Here is a 17,291-nt window from a genome sequence, read left to right as displayed (position 1 = left end):
GGGCCAGGAAGCAGGAGGAGAGAATGTTGTGAATTTCTATCCTGGACTGACAGTGATGGCTTTTGTAAACTCCATTTACAGGGTCTTAGAAGCAGAAGATTTGCAGATGGAAAATCTCAAACCAAACATCACATCACGATCTGACAGTCACTCGAATACTCAGAACCTGAATATCATTGTCCTTTGAATGTGGAAGGAGAAAGGTTTGTCTGTTCTGTCTGTGGGAAAAGATTTCAGGTATCAGTGTGACTGGAAAAGCACTGAGATACACAAAACCCTGGTTAGACCACACCTGGAGTATTGTGTTCAGTCCTGCGCACACACCTTAGGAGGGGGATATTGGACTTGGAGGGAGTGCAGTGTCGATTTACCTGAATGATACCTGGACTCCAAGGGTTAAATTACAAGTAGAGATTACATCAATGAGTCATAGATTTATTGCAACACAGAAGGAGGATATTCAGCTTTTTGATTCCATGCCAGCTCTCTGTTGAGCAATCCAGTCAGTCCCGTTCCCCCACTCTGTCCCTGTAGTCCTGCAGGTTTATTTCCCTCAAGTGTCCATCCAATTTCCTTTTGAAATCATTGATGGTCTCCACTTCCACCACCCTTGTAGGCAGTGAGTTCCAGGTCATTACCACTCTTGAGTAAAAACACTTCATCCTCACACGCCTCCTGTATCTCTTGTCCAAAACTTTAATTTGTTTCCTCTAGTCCTTGTATCGTCAACTAATGGATTTTCTTTGGCTGCCTTATCTGAACCTGTTATGATTTTGAACACCTCCATCAGATTTCCCCTCAATCTCCTTTACTCCAAGGAGAACAACCCCAGCTTCTCCAACCTAACCTTGTAGCTGAATTCCATCAACCCTGGAACCATTCTGGTAAATCATCTCTGCACCCTCTCCAGGACCTTCACATCCTTCCTAAAGTGTGGTGACCAGAACTGGATGCAATACCGTAGCTGTGGCCGAACCAGAGCTTTATAAAGGTTCAGCATAACTTCCCTGCTTTACATACAATATCTCTATTTATGAAGCCCAAGATAACAAATGCTTTGCCAGCTACTCTGTCAGTATGTCCTGCCACCTTCAATGATCTATGCACATGACCCTCCAAGGTCCCTCTGTCACTGCACACACTTGAGAACTGTACCATGAAGTGCCTTGCGCTATCCCTTCTACCAGAATGCATCACCTCACTATGAGTGGCGTATTCCTTCGAATGTGGAAGATTAAGGGTTAATTGAATCAAAGTTTTCAACATATTAATTAGTACTGGTAGGGTAGATAGAGAGAAATGATTTCTGCTATTTGGGGAATCCAGTACGAGGGGCATAGTCTAAAACTTAGAGCCAGACCTTGCATTAAATCACCACGTACCCTGAAAACCCGAGCATGATTCCACCCCTGAGCTCTGTGACCCCAAGTCTTAATCCACCCCTGGGCCCAGTGAACCCGAGCTTTAATCCACCCCTGGGCCCAGTGAACCCGAGCTTTAATCCACCCCTGGACCCAGTAAACCCGAGCATTAATCCACCCCTGGACCCAGTGAACCCGGGCGTTAATCCACCCCTGGACCCAGTGAACCCGGGCGTTAATCCACCCCTGGACCCAGTAAACCCCAGCATTAATCCACCTCTGGGCCCTGTAAACCCGAGCATTAATCCAGCCCTGGGCCCTGTAAACCCGTGCATTAATCCACCTCTGGGCCCTGTAAACCTGAGCATTAATCCAGCCCTGGGCCCTGTAAACCCGAGCATTAATCCAGCCCTGGACCCTGTAAACACGAGCGATAATCCACCACTGGACCCTGTAAACCCGTGCATTAATCCACCCCTGGGCCCTGTAAACCCGAGCATTAATCCACCCCTGGAACCTGTAAACCAGAGCATTAATCCACCCCAGGGCCCTGTACCCGAGCATTAATCCAGCCCTGGACCCTGTAATCCCGAGCATTAATCCACCCCTGGACCCTGTAAACACGAACATTAATCCACCCCTGGGTCCTGTAAACCGAGCATGAATCCACCCCTGGGCCCTGTAAACCCGAGCATGAATCCACCCCTGGGCCCTCTGAACCCGAGCATGAATCCACCCCTGGGCCCTGTAAGTCGAGCATGAATCCACCCCTGAGCCCTGTGAACCCGAGCATTAATCCACCCCTGAGCCCTGTGAAACCGAGCATTAATCCACCCCTGAGCCCTGTGAACCCGAGCATTAATCCACCCCTGGAACCTGTAAACCAGAGCATTAATCCACCCCAGGGCCCTGTACCCGAGCATTAATCCAGCCCTGGACCCTGTAAACCCGAGCATTAATCCACTCCAGGGCCCTGTAAACCCGAGCATTAATCCACCCATGGACCCTGTAAACGCGAGCATTAATCCACCCCTGGGCCCTGTAAACCCGAGCATGAATCCACCCCTGGGCATGGTGAACCAGAGTATTAATCCACCCCTGGGCACGGTGAACCAGAGTATTAATCCACCCCTTGACGCTGTAAACCTGACTATTAATCCACACCTGGACCCTGTAAACCCGAGTATTAATCCACCTCTGGGCCCTGTATAGGCGAGCATTAATCCACCCCTGGGCCCTGTAAACCCGAGCATTAATCCACCCCTGGAACCTGTAAACCAGAGCATTAATCCACCCCAGGGCCCTGTACCCGAGCATTAATCCAGCCCTGGACCCTGTAAACCCGAGCATTAATCCACTCCAGGGCACTGTAAACCCCAGCACTAATCAACCCCTCGGTCCTGTAAACCCGAACATTAATCCATCCCTGGGCCCTGTAAACCCGAGCATTAATCCACCCCTGGGTCCTGTAAACCCGAGCATCAATCCACCCCTGGACCCTGTAAACCCGAGCATTAATCCACCCCTGGGTCCTGTAAATCCGAGCATTAATCCACCCCTGGGCCCTGTAAACGCGAGCATTAATCCACCCCTGAGCCCTGTAAACCCGAGCATTAATCCAAACCTGGGTCCTGTAAACCCGAGCATTAATCCAAACCTGGGCCCTGTAAACCCGAGCATTAATCCAGCCCTTGACCCTATGAACCCGAGCATTAATCCACCCCGGACCCTGTAAACCCGAGCATTAATCCACCCCTGGGCACTATATACCCGAGCATTAATCCACCCCTGAACCCTGTAAACCCGAGCATTAATCCACCCCTGGGCCCTGTAAACCCGAACATTAATGCATCCCTGGGCCCTGTAAACCCGAGCATTAATCCACCCCAGGGCCCTGTAAACCCGAGCATTAATCCACCCCAGGGCCCTGTAAACCCGAGCATTAATCCACCCCTGGGCCCTGTAAACCCGAGCATTAATCCACCCTTGGGCCCTGCAAACCCGAGCATTAATCCACCCCAGGGCCCTGTAAACCCGAGCATTAATCCACCCCTGGGCCCTGTAAACCCGAGCATTAATCCACCCCTGGGCCCTGTAAACCCGAGCATTAATCCACCCCTGGGCCCTGTAAACCCGAGCATTAATCCACCCTTGGGCCCTGTAAACCCGAGCATTAATCCACCCCAGGGCCCTGTAAACCCGAGCATTAATCCACCCCTGGGCCCTGTAAACCCGAGCATTAATCCACCCCTGGGCCCTGTAAACCCGAGCATTAATCCACCCTTGGGCCCTGCAAACCCGAGCATTAATCCACCCCGGACCCTGTAAACCCGAGCATTAATCCACTACAGGGTCCTGTAAACCCGAGCATTAATCCACTACTGGGTCCTGTAAACCCGAGCATTAATCCACCCCTGGGTCCTGTAAACCCGAACATTTATGCACCCCTGAGCCCTGTAAACCCGAGCATTAATCCACCCCTGGGCCCTATAAACCCGAGCATTAATCCACCCTTGGGCCCTGTAAACTCGAGCACTAATCCACCGCTGGGTCCTGTAAACCCGAACATTAATCCATCCCTGGGCCCTGTAAACCCGAGCATTAATCCACCCCTGGGTCCTGTAAACCCGAGCATTAATCCACCCCTGGACCCTGTAAACCCGAGCATTAATCCACCCCTGGGCCCTGTAAACCCGAGCATTAATCCACCCCTGGGTCCTGTAAACCCGAGCATTAATCCACCCCTGGGTCCTGTAAACCCGAGCATTAATCCACCCCTGGGCCCTGTAAACCCGAACATTAATCCACCCCTGGGCCCTGTAAACCCGAGCATTAATCCACCCTTGGGCCCTGTAAACCCGAGCATTAATCCACCCCAGGGCCCTGTACCCGAGCATTAATCCACCCCTGGGTCCTGTAAACCCGAGCATTAATCCACCCCTGGACCCTGTAAACGCGAGCATTGATCCACCCCTGGGCCCTTTAAGCGCGAGCATTAATCCACCCCTGGGCCCTGTAAACCCGAACATTAATCCACCCCTGGGCCCTGTAAACGCGAGCATTGATCCACCCCTGGGACCTTTAAACGCGAGCATTAATCCACCCCTGGGCCCTGTAAACCCGAGCATTAATCCACCCCTGGGCCCTGTAAACCCGAGCATTAATCCACCCCTGGGTCCTGTAAACCCGAGCATTAATCCACCCCTGGGCCCTGTAAACCCGAACATTAATCCACCCCTGGGCCCTGTAAACCCGAGCATTAATCCACCCTTGGGCCCTGTAAACCCGAGCATTAATCCACCCCAGGGCCCTGTACCCGAGCATTAATCCAGCCCCAGACACTGTAAACCCGAGCATTAATCCACTGCTGGGCCCTGTAAACCCGAGCATTAATCCACCCCTGGACCCTATAAACCAGAGCATTAATCCACCCCAAGGCCCTGTAAACCCGAGCATTAATCCAGCCCTGGACCCTGTAAACCCGAGCATTAATCCACCCCTGGGCCCTGTAAACCCGAGCATTAATCCACCCCTGGGCCCTGTAAACCCGAGCATTAATCCACCCCTGGGCCCTGTAAACCCGAGCATTAATCCACCCCAGGGCCCTGTAAACCTGAGCATTGATCCACCCCTGGACCCTGTAAACACGAGCATTAATCCACCCCTGGGCCCTGTAAACCCGAGCATTAATCCACCCTTGGGCCCTGTAAACCCGAGCATTAATCCACCCCAGGGCCCTGTACCCGAGCATTAATCCACCCCTGGGTCCTGTAAACCCGAGCATTAATCCACCCCTGGACCCTGTAAACGCGAGCATTGATCCACCCCTGGGCCCTTTAAGCGCGAGCATTAATCCACCCCTGGGCCCTGTAAACCCGAACATTAATCCACCCCTGGGCCCTGTAAACGCGAGCATTGATCCACCCCTGGACCTTTAAACGCGAGCATTAATCCACCCCTGGGCCCTGTAAACCCGAGCAATAATCCACCCCTGGGCCCTGTAAACCCGAGCATTAATCCACCCCTGGGTCCTGTAAACCCGAGCATTAATCCACCCCTGGGCCCTGTAAACCCGAACATTAATCCACCCCTGGGCCCTGTAAACCCGAGCATTAATCCACCCTTGGGCCCTGTAAACCCGAGCATTAATCCACCCCAGGGCCCTGTACCCGAGCATTAATCCAGCCCCAGACACTGTAAACCCGAGCATTAATCCACTGCTGGGCCCTGTAAACCCGAGCATTAATCCACCCCTGGACCCTATAAACCAGAGCATTAATCCACCCCAAGGCCCTATACCCGAGCATTAATCCAGCCCTGGACCCTGTAAACCCGAGCATTAATCCACCCCTGGGCCCTGTAAACCTGAGCATTAATCCACCCCTGGGCCCTGTAAACCCGAGCATTAATCCACCCCTGGGCCCTGTAAACCCGAGCATTAATCCACCCCAGGGCCCTGTAAACCTGAGCATTGATCCACCCCTGGACCCTGTAAACACGAGCATTAATCCACCCCTGGGCCCTGTAAACCCGAGCATTAATCCACCCCTGGGCCCTGTAAACCCGAGCATTAATCCACCCTTGGGCCCTGTGAACCCGAGCATTAATCCACCCTTGGGCCCAGTGAACCCGAGTATTAATCCACCCCTGGGTCCGGTAAACCCGAACATTAATCCATCCCTGGGCCCTGTAAACCCGAGCATTAATCCACCCCTGGGTCCTGTAAACCCGAGCATTAATCCACCCCTGGGTCCTGTAAACCCGAACATTAATCCATCCCTGGGCCCTGTAATCCCGAGCATTAATCCACCCCTGGACCCTGTAAACACGAACATTAATCCACCCCTGGGTCCTGTAAACCGAGCATGAATCCACCCCTGGGCCCTGTAAACCCGAGCATGAATCCACCCCTGGGCCCTCTGAACCCGAGCATGAATCCACCCCTGGGCCCTGTAAGTCGAGCATGAATCCACCCCTGAGCCCTGTGAACCCGAGCATTAATCCACCCCTGAGCCCTGTGAAACCGAGCATTAATCCACCCCTGAGCCCTGTGAACCCGAGCATTAATCCACCCCTGGAACCTGTAAACCAGAGCATTAATCCACCCCAGGGCCCTGTACCCGAGCATTAATCCAGCCCTGGACCCTGTAAACCCGAGCATTAATCCACTCCAGGGCCCTGTAAACCCGAGCATTAATCCACCCATGGACCCTGTAAACGCGAGCATTAATCCACCCCTGGGCCCTGTAAACCCGAGCATGAATCCACCCCTGGGCATGGTGAACCAGAGTATTAATCCACCCCTGGGCACGGTGAACCAGAGTATTAATCCACCCCTTGACGCTGTAAACCTGACTATTAATCCACACCTGGACCCTGTAAACCCGAGTATTAATCCACCTCTGGGCCCTGTATAGGCGAGCATTAATCCACCCCTGGGCCCTGTAAACCCGAGCATTAATCCACCCCTGGAACCTGTAAACCAGAGCATTAATCCACCCCAGGGCCCTGTACCCGAGCATTAATCCAGCCCTGGACCCTGTAAACCCGAGCATTAATCCACTCCAGGGCACTGTAAACCCCAGCACTAATCAACCCCTCGGTCCTGTAAACCCGAACATTAATCCATCCCTGGGCCCTGTAAACCCGAGCATTAATCCACCCCTGGGTCCTGTAAACCCGAGCATCAATCCACCCCTGGACCCTGTAAACCCGAGCATTAATCCACCCCTGGGTCCTGTAAATCCGAGCATTAATCCACCCCTGGGCCCTGTAAACGCGAGCATTAATCCACCCCTGAGCCCTGTAAACCCGAGCATTAATCCAAACCTGGGTCCTGTAAACCCGAGCATTAATCCAAACCTGGGCCCTGTAAACCCGAGCATTAATCCAGCCCTTGACCCTATGAACCCGAGCATTAATCCACCCCGGACCCTGTAAACCCGAGCATTAATCCACCCCTGGGCACTATATACCCGAGCATTAATCCACCCCTGAACCCTGTAAACCCGAGCATTAATCCACCCCTGGGCCCTGTAAACCCGAACATTAATGCATCCCTGGGCCCTGTAAACCCGAGCATTAATCCACCCCAGGGCCCTGTAAACCCGAGCATTAATCCACCCCAGGGCCCTGTAAACCCGAGCATTAATCCACCCCTGGGCCCTGTAAACCCGAGCATTAATCCACCCTTGGGCCCTGCAAACCCGAGCATTAATCCACCCCAGGGCCCTGTAAACCCGAGCATTAATCCACCCCTGGGCCCTGTAAACCCGAGCATTAATCCACCCCTGGGCCCTGTAAACCCGAGCATTAATCCACCCCTGGGCCCTGTAAACCCGAGCATTAATCCACCCTTGGGCCCTGTAAACCCGAGCATTAATCCACCCCAGGGCCCTGTAAACCCGAGCATTAATCCACCCCTGGGCCCTGTAAACCCGAGCATTAATCCACCCCTGGGCCCTGTAAACCCGAGCATTAATCCACCCTTGGGCCCTGCAAACCCGAGCATTAATCCACCCCGGACCCTGTAAACCCGAGCATTAATCCACTACAGGGTCCTGTAAACCCGAGCATTAATCCACTACTGGGTCCTGTAAACCCGAGCATTAATCCACCCCTGGGTCCTGTAAACCCGAACATTTATGCACCCCTGAGCCCTGTAAACCCGAGCATTAATCCACCCCTGGGCCCTATAAACCCGAGCATTAATCCACCCTTGGGCCCTGTAAACTCGAGCACTAATCCACCGCTGGGTCCTGTAAACCCGAACATTAATCCATCCCTGGGCCCTGTAAACCCGAGCATTAATCCACCCCTGGGTCCTGTAAACCCGAGCATTAATCCACCCCTGGACCCTGTAAACCCGAGCATTAATCCACCCCTGGGCCCTGTAAACCCGAGCATTAATCCACCCCTGGGTCCTGTAAACCCGAGCATTAATCCACCCCTGGGTCCTGTAAACCCGAGCATTAATCCACCCCTGGGCCCTGTAAACCCGAACATTAATCCACCCCTGGGCCCTGTAAACCCGAGCATTAATCCACCCTTGGGCCCTGTAAACCCGAGCATTAATCCACCCCAGGGCCCTGTACCCGAGCATTAATCCACCCCTGGGTCCTGTAAACCCGAGCATTAATCCACCCCTGGACCCTGTAAACGCGAGCATTGATCCACCCCTGGGCCCTTTAAGCGCGAGCATTAATCCACCCCTGGGCCCTGTAAACCCGAACATTAATCCACCCCTGGGCCCTGTAAACGCGAGCATTGATCCACCCCTGGGACCTTTAAACGCGAGCATTAATCCACCCCTGGGCCCTGTAAACCCGAGCATTAATCCACCCCTGGGCCCTGTAAACCCGAGCATTAATCCACCCCTGGGTCCTGTAAACCCGAGCATTAATCCACCCCTGGGCCCTGTAAACCCGAACATTAATCCACCCCTGGGCCCTGTAAACCCGAACATTAATCCACCCCTGGGCCCTGTAAACCCGAGCATTAATCCACCCTTGGGCCCTGTAAACCCGAGCATTAATCCACCCCAGGGCCCTGTACCCGAGCATTAATCCAGCCCCAGACACTGTAAACCCGAGCATTAATCCACTGCTGGGCCCTGTAAACCCGAGCATTAATCCACCCCTGGACCCTATAAACCAGAGCATTAATCCACCCCAAGGCCCTGTAAACCCGAGCATTAATCCAGCCCTGGACCCTGTAAACCCGAGCATTAATCCACCCCTGGGCCCTGTAAACCCGAGCATTAATCCACCCCTGGGCCCTGTAAACCCGAGCATTAATCCACCCCTGGGCCCTGTAAACCCGAGCATTAATCCACCCCAGGGCCCTGTAAACCTGAGCATTGATCCACCCCTGGACCCTGTAAACACGAGCATTAATCCACCCCTGGGCCCTGTAAACCCGAGCATTAATCCACCCTTGGGCCCTGTAAACCCGAGCATTAATCCACCCCAGGGCCCTGTACCCGAGCATTAATCCACCCCTGGGTCCTGTAAACCCGAGCATTAATCCACCCCTGGACCCTGTAAACGCGAGCATTGATCCACCCCTGGGCCCTTTAAGCGCGAGCATTAATCCACCCCTGGGCCCTGTAAACCCGAACATTAATCCACCCCTGGGCCCTGTAAACGCGAGCATTGATCCACCCCTGGACCTTTAAACGCGAGCATTAATCCACCCCTGGGCCCTGTAAACCCGAGCAATAATCCACCCCTGGGCCCTGTAAACCCGAGCATTAATCCACCCCTGGGTCCTGTAAACCCGAGCATTAATCCACCCCTGGGCCCTGTAAACCCGAACATTAATCCACCCCTGGGCCCTGTAAACCCGAGCATTAATCCACCCTTGGGCCCTGTAAACCCGAGCATTAATCCACCCCAGGGCCCTGTACCCGAGCATTAATCCAGCCCCAGACACTGTAAACCCGAGCATTAATCCACTGCTGGGCCCTGTAAACCCGAGCATTAATCCACCCCTGGACCCTATAAACCAGAGCATTAATCCACCCCAAGGCCCTGTACCCGAGCATTAATCCAGCCCTGGACCCTGTAAACCCGAGCATTAATCCACCCCTGGGCCCTGTAAACCCGAGCATTAATCCACCCCTGGGCCCTGTAAACCCGAGCATTAATCCACCCCTGGGCCCTGTAAACCCGAGCATTAATCCACCCCAGGGCCCTGTAAACCTGAGCATTGATCCACCCCTGGACCCTGTAAACACGAGCATTAATCCACCCCTGGGCCCTGTAAACCCGAGCATTAATCCACCCCTGGGCCCTGTAAACCCGAGCATTAATCCACCCTTGGGCCCTGTGAACCCGAGCATTAATCCACCCTTGGGCCCAGTGAACCCGAGTATTAATCCACCCCTGGGTCCGGTAAACCCGAACATTAATCCATCCCTGGGCCCTGTAAACCCGAGCATTAATCCACCCCTGGGTCCTGTAAACCCGAGCATTAATCCACCCCTGGGTCCTGTAAACCCGAACATTAATCCATCCCTGGGCCCTGTAATCCCGAGCATTAATCCACCCCTGGACCCTGTAAACACGAACATTAATCCACCCCTGGGTCCTGTAAACCGAGCATGAATCCACCCCTGGGCCCTGTAAACCCGAGCATGAATCCACCCCTGGGCCCTCTGAACCCGAGCATGAATCCACCCCTGGGCCCTGTAAGTCGAGCATGAATCCACCCCTGAGCCCTGTGAACCCGAGCATTAATCCACCCCTGAGCCCTGTGAAACCGAGCATTAATCCACCCCTGAGCCCTGTGAACCCGAGCATTAATCCACCCCTGGGCCCTGTAAACCCGAGCATTAATCCACCCCTGGGTCCTGTAAACCCAAACATTAATCCACGCCTGGGTCCTGTAAACCCGAGCATTAATCCACCCTGGGTCCTGTAAACCCGAGCATTTATCCACCCTTGGGCCCTGTAAACCCGAGCATTAACCACCCCAGGGCCCTGTGCCCGAGCATTAATCCAGCCCTAGACCCTGTAAACCCGTGCATTAATCCACCCCAGGGCCCTGTAAACCCGAGCATGAATCCACCGCTGGGCCCTGTAAACCCAAGCATTAATCCACCCCTGGACCCTGTAAACCCGAGCATTAATCCACCCCTGGGCCCTGTAAACGCGAGCATTAATCCACCCCTGGGCCCTGTAAACCTGAGCATTGATCCACCCCTGGACCCTGTAAACCCGAGCATTAATCCACCCCTGGGCCCTGTAAACCCGAGCATTAATCCACCCCTGGGCCCTGTAAACCCGAGCATTAATCCACCCCACGGCCCTGTAAACCTGAGCATTGATCCACCCCTGGACCCTGTAAACCCGAGCATTAATCCACCCCTGGGCCCTGTAAACCCGAGCATTAATCCACCCCTGGGCCCTGTAAACCCGAGCATTAATCCACCCCTGGGCCCTGTGAACCCGAACATTTATGCACCCCTGAGCCCTGTAAACCCGAGCATTAATCCACCCCTGGGTCCTGTAAACCTGAGCATTAATCCACCCCTGGGTCCTGTAAACGCGAGCATTGATCCACCCCTGGGCCCTTTAAACGCGAGCATTAATCCACCCCTGGGCCCTGTAAACCCGAACATTAATCCACCCCTGGGCCCTGTAAACCCGAGCATTAATCCACCCCTGGGTCCTGTAAACCCGAGCATTAATCCACCCCTGGGCCCTGTAAACCCGAACATTAATCCACCCCTGGGCCCTGTAAACCCGAGCATTAATCCACCCTTGGGCCCTGTAAACCTGAGCATTAATCCACCCCAGGGCCCTGTACCCGAGCATTAATCCAGCCCCAGACCCTGTAAACCCGAGCATTAATCCACTGCTGGGCCCTGTAAACCCGAGCATTAATCCACCCCTGGACCCTATAAACCAGAGCATTAATCCACCCCAGGGCCCTGTACCCGAGCATTAATCCACCCCAGGGCCCTGTAAACCCGAGCATTAATCCACCCCTGGGCCCTGTAAACCCGAGCATTAATCCACCCCTGGGCCCTGTAAACCCGAGCATTAATCCACCCCAGGGCCCTGTAAACCTGAGCATTGATCCACCCCTGGACCCTGTAAACACGAGCATTAATCCACCCCAGGGCCCTGTAAACCCGAGCATTAATCCACCCCTGGGCCCTGTAAACCCGACCATTAATCCACCCTTGGGCCCTGTGAACCCGAGCATTAATCCACCCTTGGGCCCAGTGAACCCGAGTATTAATCCACCCCTGGGTCCGGTAAACCCGAACATTAATCCATCCCTGGGCCCTGTAAACCCGAGCATTAATCCACCCCTGGGTCCTGTAAACCCGAACATTAATCCATCCCTGGGCCCTGTAATCCCGAGCATTAATCCACCCCTGGACCCTGTAAACACGAACATTAATCCACCCCTGGACCCTGTAAACCGAGCATTAATCCACCCCTGGGCCCTGTGAACCCGAGCATGAATCCACCCCTGGGCGCTGTAAACCCGAGCATGAATCCACCCCTGGGCCCTCTGAACCCGAGCATGAATCCACCCCTGGGCCCTGGAAGTCGAGCATGAATCCACCCCTGAGCCCTGTGAACCCGAGCATTAATCCACCCCTGAGCCCTGTGAACCCGAGCATTAATCCACCCCTGAGCCCTGTGAACCCGAGCATTAATCCACCCCTGGGTCCTGTAAACCCAAACATTAATCCACGCCTGGGTCCTGTAAACCCGAGCATTAATCCACCCTGGGTCCTGTAAACCCGAGCATTTATCCACCCTTGGGCCCTGTAAACCCGAGCATTAACCACCCCAGGGCCCTGTGCCCGAGCATTAATCCAGCCCTGGACCCTGTAAACCCGTGCATTAATCCACCCCAGGGCCCTGTAAACCCGAGCATGAATCCACCGCTGGGCCCTGTAAACCCAAGCATTAATCCACCCCTGGACCCTGTAAACCAGAGCATTAATCCACCCCACGGCCCTGTACCGATCATTAATCCAGACCTGGACCCTGTAAACCCAAGCATTAATCCACCCCTGGACCCTGTAAACCAGAGCATTAATCCACCCCACGGCCCTGTACCGATCATTAATCCAGACCTGGACCCTGTAAACCCGAGCATTAATCCACCCCTGGGCCCTGTAAACCCGAGCATTAATCCACCCCTGGGCCCTGTAAACCCGAGCATTAATCCACCCTTGGGCCCTGTGAACCCGAGCATTAATCCACCCTTGGGCCCTGTGAACCCGAGCATTAATCCACCCTTGGGCCCAGTGAACCCGAGTATTAATCCACCCTTGGACCCTGTAAACCCGAGTATAAATCCACCTCTGGGCCGTGTATACCCGAGCATTAATCCACCCCTGGGCCCTGTAAACCCGAGCATTAATCCACCCCTGGACCCTTTAAACGCGAACATTAATCCACCCCTGGACCCTGTCAACCCGAGTATTAATCCACCTCTGGGCCCTGTATACCTGAGCATTAATCCATCCCAGGGCCCTGTAAACCCGAGCATTAATCCATCCCTGGCCTCTGTAAACCCGAGCATTAATTCACCCCTGGGCCCTGTAAACCCGAACATTAATCCACCCCAGGGCCCTCTAAACCAGAGCATTAATCGATCCCTGGGCCCTGTAAACCCGAGCATTAATCCACCCCTGGGCCCTGTGAACCCGAGCATTAATCCACCCCTGGGCCCTGTGAACCCGAGCATTAATCCACTCCTGAGCCCTGTAAACCCGAGCATTAATCCACCCCTGGGCCCTGTGAACCCCAGCATTAATCCACCCCTGGGGCCTGTAAACCGAGCATTAATCCACCCCTGGGTCCTGTAAACCCGAGCATTAATCCACCCCTGGGGCCTGTAAACCGAGCATTAATCCACCCCTGGGCCCTGTAAACATGAACATGAATCCACCCCTGGGTTCTGTGAACCCGAACATGAATCCACCCCTGGGCCCTGTAAACCCGAGCATGAATCCACCCCTGGGCCCTGTAAACCCGAGCATGAATCCACCCCTGGGCCCTGTAAACCCGAGCATGAATCCACCCCTGGGCCCTGTGAACCCGAGCATTAATCCACCCCTGGGCCCTGTAAACCCGAGCATTAATCCACCCCTGGGCCCTGTAAGTCGAGCATGAATCCACCCCTGGGCCCTGTGAACCCGAGCATTAATCCACCCCTGGGCCCTGTGAACCCCAGCATTAATCCACCCCTGGGGCCTGTAAACCGAGCATTAATCCACCCCTGGGTCCTGTAAACCCGAGCATTAATCCACCCCTGGGGCCTGCAAACCGAGCATTAATCCACCCCTGGGCCCTGTAAACCCGAGCATGAATCCACCCCTGGGCCCTGGAAGTCGAGCATGAATCCACCCCTGAGCCCTGTGAACCCGAGCATTAATCCACCCCTGAGCCCTGTGAACCCGAGCATTAATCCACCCCTGAGCCCTGTGAACCCGAGCATTAATCCACCCCTGGGTCCTGTAAACCCAAACATTAATCCACGCCTGGGTCCTGTAAACCCGAGCATTAATCCACCCTGGGTCCTGTAAACCCGAGCATTTATCCACCCTTGGGCCCTGTAAACCCGAGCATTAACCACCCCAGGGCCCTGTGCCCGAGCATTAATCCAGCCCTGGACCCTGTAAACCCGTGCATTAATCCACCCCAGGGCCCTGTAAACCCGAGCATGAATCCACCGCTGGGCCCTGTAAACCCAAGCATTAATCCACCCCTGGACCCTGTAAACCAGAGCATTAATCCACCCCACGGCCCTGTACCGATCATTAATCCAGACCTGGACCCTGTAAACCCGAGCATTAATCCACCCCTGGGCCCTGTAAACCCGAGCATTAATCCACCCCTGGGCCCTGTAAACCCGAGCATTAATCCACCCTTGGGCCCTGTGAACCCGAGCATTAATCCACCCTTGGGCCCTGTGAACCCGAGCATTAATCCACCCTTGGGCCCAGTGAACCCGAGTATTAATCCACCCTTGGACCCTGTAAACCCGAGTATTAATCCACCTCTGGGCCGTGTATACCCGAGCATTAATCCACCCCTGGGCCCTGTAAACCCGAGCATTAATCCACCCCTGGACCCTTTAAACGCGAACATTAATCCACCCCTGGACCCTGTCAACCCGAGTATTAATCCACCTCTGGGCCCTGTATACCTGAGCATTAATCCATCCCAGGGCCCTGTAAACCCGAGCATTAATCCATCCCTGGCCTCTGTAAACCCGAGCATTAATTCACCCCTGGGCCCTGTAAACCCGAACATTAATCCACCCCAGGGCCCTCTAAACCAGAGCATTAATCGATCCCTGGGCCCTGTAACCCCGAGCATTAATCCACCCCTGGGCCCTGTAAACCCGAGCATTAATCCACCCCTGGGCCCTGTGAACCCGAGCATTAATCCACCCCTGGGCCCTGTGAACCCGAGCATTAATCCACTCCTGAGCCCTGTAAACCCGAGCATTAATCCACCCCTGGGCCCTGTGAACCCCAGCATTAATCCACCCCTGGGGCCTGTAAACCGAGCATTAATCCACCCCTGGGTCCTGTAAACCCGAGCATTAATCCACCCCTGGGGCCTGTAAACCGAGCATTAATCCACCCCTGGGCCCTGTAAACATGAACATGAATCCACCCCTGGGTTCTGTGAACCCGAACATGAATCCACCCCTGGGCCCTGTAAACTCGAGCATGAATCCACCCCTGGGCCCTGTAAACCCGAGCATGAATCCACCCCTGGGCCCTGTAAACCCGAGCATTAATCCACCCCTGGGCCCTGTAAACCCGAGCATTAATCCACCCCTGGGCCCTGTGAACCCGAGCATTAATCCACCCCTGGGCCCTGTAAACCCGAGCATTAATCCACCCCTGGGCCCTGTAAGTCGAGCATGAATCCACCCCTGGGCCCTGTGAACCCGAGCATTAATCCACCCCTGGGCCCTGTGAACCCGAGCATTAATCCACCCCTGGGCCCTGTGAACCCCAGCATTAATCCACCCCTGGGGCCTGTAAACCGAGCATTAATCCACCCCTGGGTCCTGTAAACCCGAGCATTAATCCACCCCTGGGGCCTGCAAACCGAGCATTAATCCACCCCTGGGCCCTGTAAACCCGAGCATGAATCCACCCCTGGGCCCTGGAAGTCGAGCATGAATCCACCCCTGAGCCCTGTGAACCCGAGCATTAATCCACCCCTGAGCCCTGTGAACCCGAGCATTAATCCACCCCTGAGCCCTGTGAACCCGAGCATTAATCCACCCCTGGGTCCTGTAAACCCAAACATTAATCCACGCCTGGGTCCTGTAAACCCGAGCATTTATCCACCCTTGGGCCCTGTAAACCCGAGCATTAACCACCCCAGGGCCCTGTGCCCGAGCATTAATCCAGCCCTGGACCCTGTAAACCCGTGCATTAATCCACCCCAGGGCCCTGTAAACCCGAGCATGAATCCACCGCTGGGCCCTGTAAACCCAAGCATTAATCCACCCCTGGACCCTGTAAACCAGAGCATTAATCCACCCCACGGCCCTGTACCGATCATTAATCCAGACCTGGACCCTGTAAACCCGAGCATTAATCCACCCCTGGGCCCTGTAAACCCGAGCATTAATCCACCCCTGGGCCCTGTAAACCCGAGCATTAATCCACCCTTGGGCCCTGTGAACCCGAGCATTAATCCACCCTTGGGCCCTGTGAACCCGAGCATTAATCCACCCTTGGGCCCAGTGAACCCGAGTATTAATCCACCCTTGGACCCTGTAAACCCGAGTATTAATCCACCTCTGGGCCGTGTATACCCGAGCATTAATCCACCCCTGGGCCCTGTAAACCCGAGCATTAATCCACCCCTGGACCCTTTAAACGCGAACATTAATCCACCCCTGGACCCTGTCAACCCGAGTATTAATCCACCTCTGGGCCCTGTATACCTGAGCATTAATCCATCCCAGGGCCCTGTAAACCCGAGCATTAATTCACCCCTGGGCCCTGTAAACCCGAACATTAATCCACCCCAGGGCCCTCTAAACCAGAGCATTAATCGATCCCTGGGCCCTGTAACCCCGAGCATTAATCCACCCCTGGGCCCTGTAAACCCGAGCATTAATCCACCCCTGGGCCCTGTGAACCCGAGCATTAATCCACCCCTGGGCCCTGTGAACCCGAGCATTAATCCACTCCTGAGCCCTGTAAACCCGAGCATTAATCCACCCCTGGGCCCTGTGAACCCCAGCATTAATCCACCCCTGGGGCCTGTAAACCGAGCATTAATCCACCCCTGGGTCCTGTAAACCCGAGCATTAATCCACCCCTGGGGCCTGTAAACCGAGCATTAATCCACCCCTGGGCCCTGTAAACATGAACATGAATCCACCCCTGGGTTCTGTGAACCCGAACATGAATCCACC

The 17,291-nt window shown here is 54.7% G+C and overlaps 1 protein-coding gene across 2 annotated transcripts in view; it reads left to right on the top strand.

Moving 5' to 3' along the window:
- LOC137349280 (zinc finger protein 623-like) overlaps window positions 1-17,291 on the top strand; it is a 54,491-nt gene that overhangs the window by 860 nt on the left and 36,340 nt on the right. Inside the window, exon 2 of one of the 2 annotated variants that reach the window (XM_068014812.1) lies at window positions 82-203. The gene's annotated coding sequence lies outside the window, so the exon portion shown is untranslated. Of the gene's footprint in view, window positions 1-81; window positions 238-17,291 lie in introns of both variants that reach the window. The other variant, XM_068014813.1, reaches the window with a different exon arrangement.

This window comes from Heterodontus francisci, chromosome 34 (genome assembly GCF_036365525.1).
Source record: "Heterodontus francisci isolate sHetFra1 chromosome 34, sHetFra1.hap1, whole genome shotgun sequence".
In the NCBI taxonomy this organism is placed as follows: Eukaryota; Metazoa; Chordata; class Chondrichthyes; order Heterodontiformes; family Heterodontidae; genus Heterodontus; species Heterodontus francisci.
Note: the sequence above shows the minus strand (reverse complement) of the source record. Positions and strands in the feature narration are given on the sequence as shown.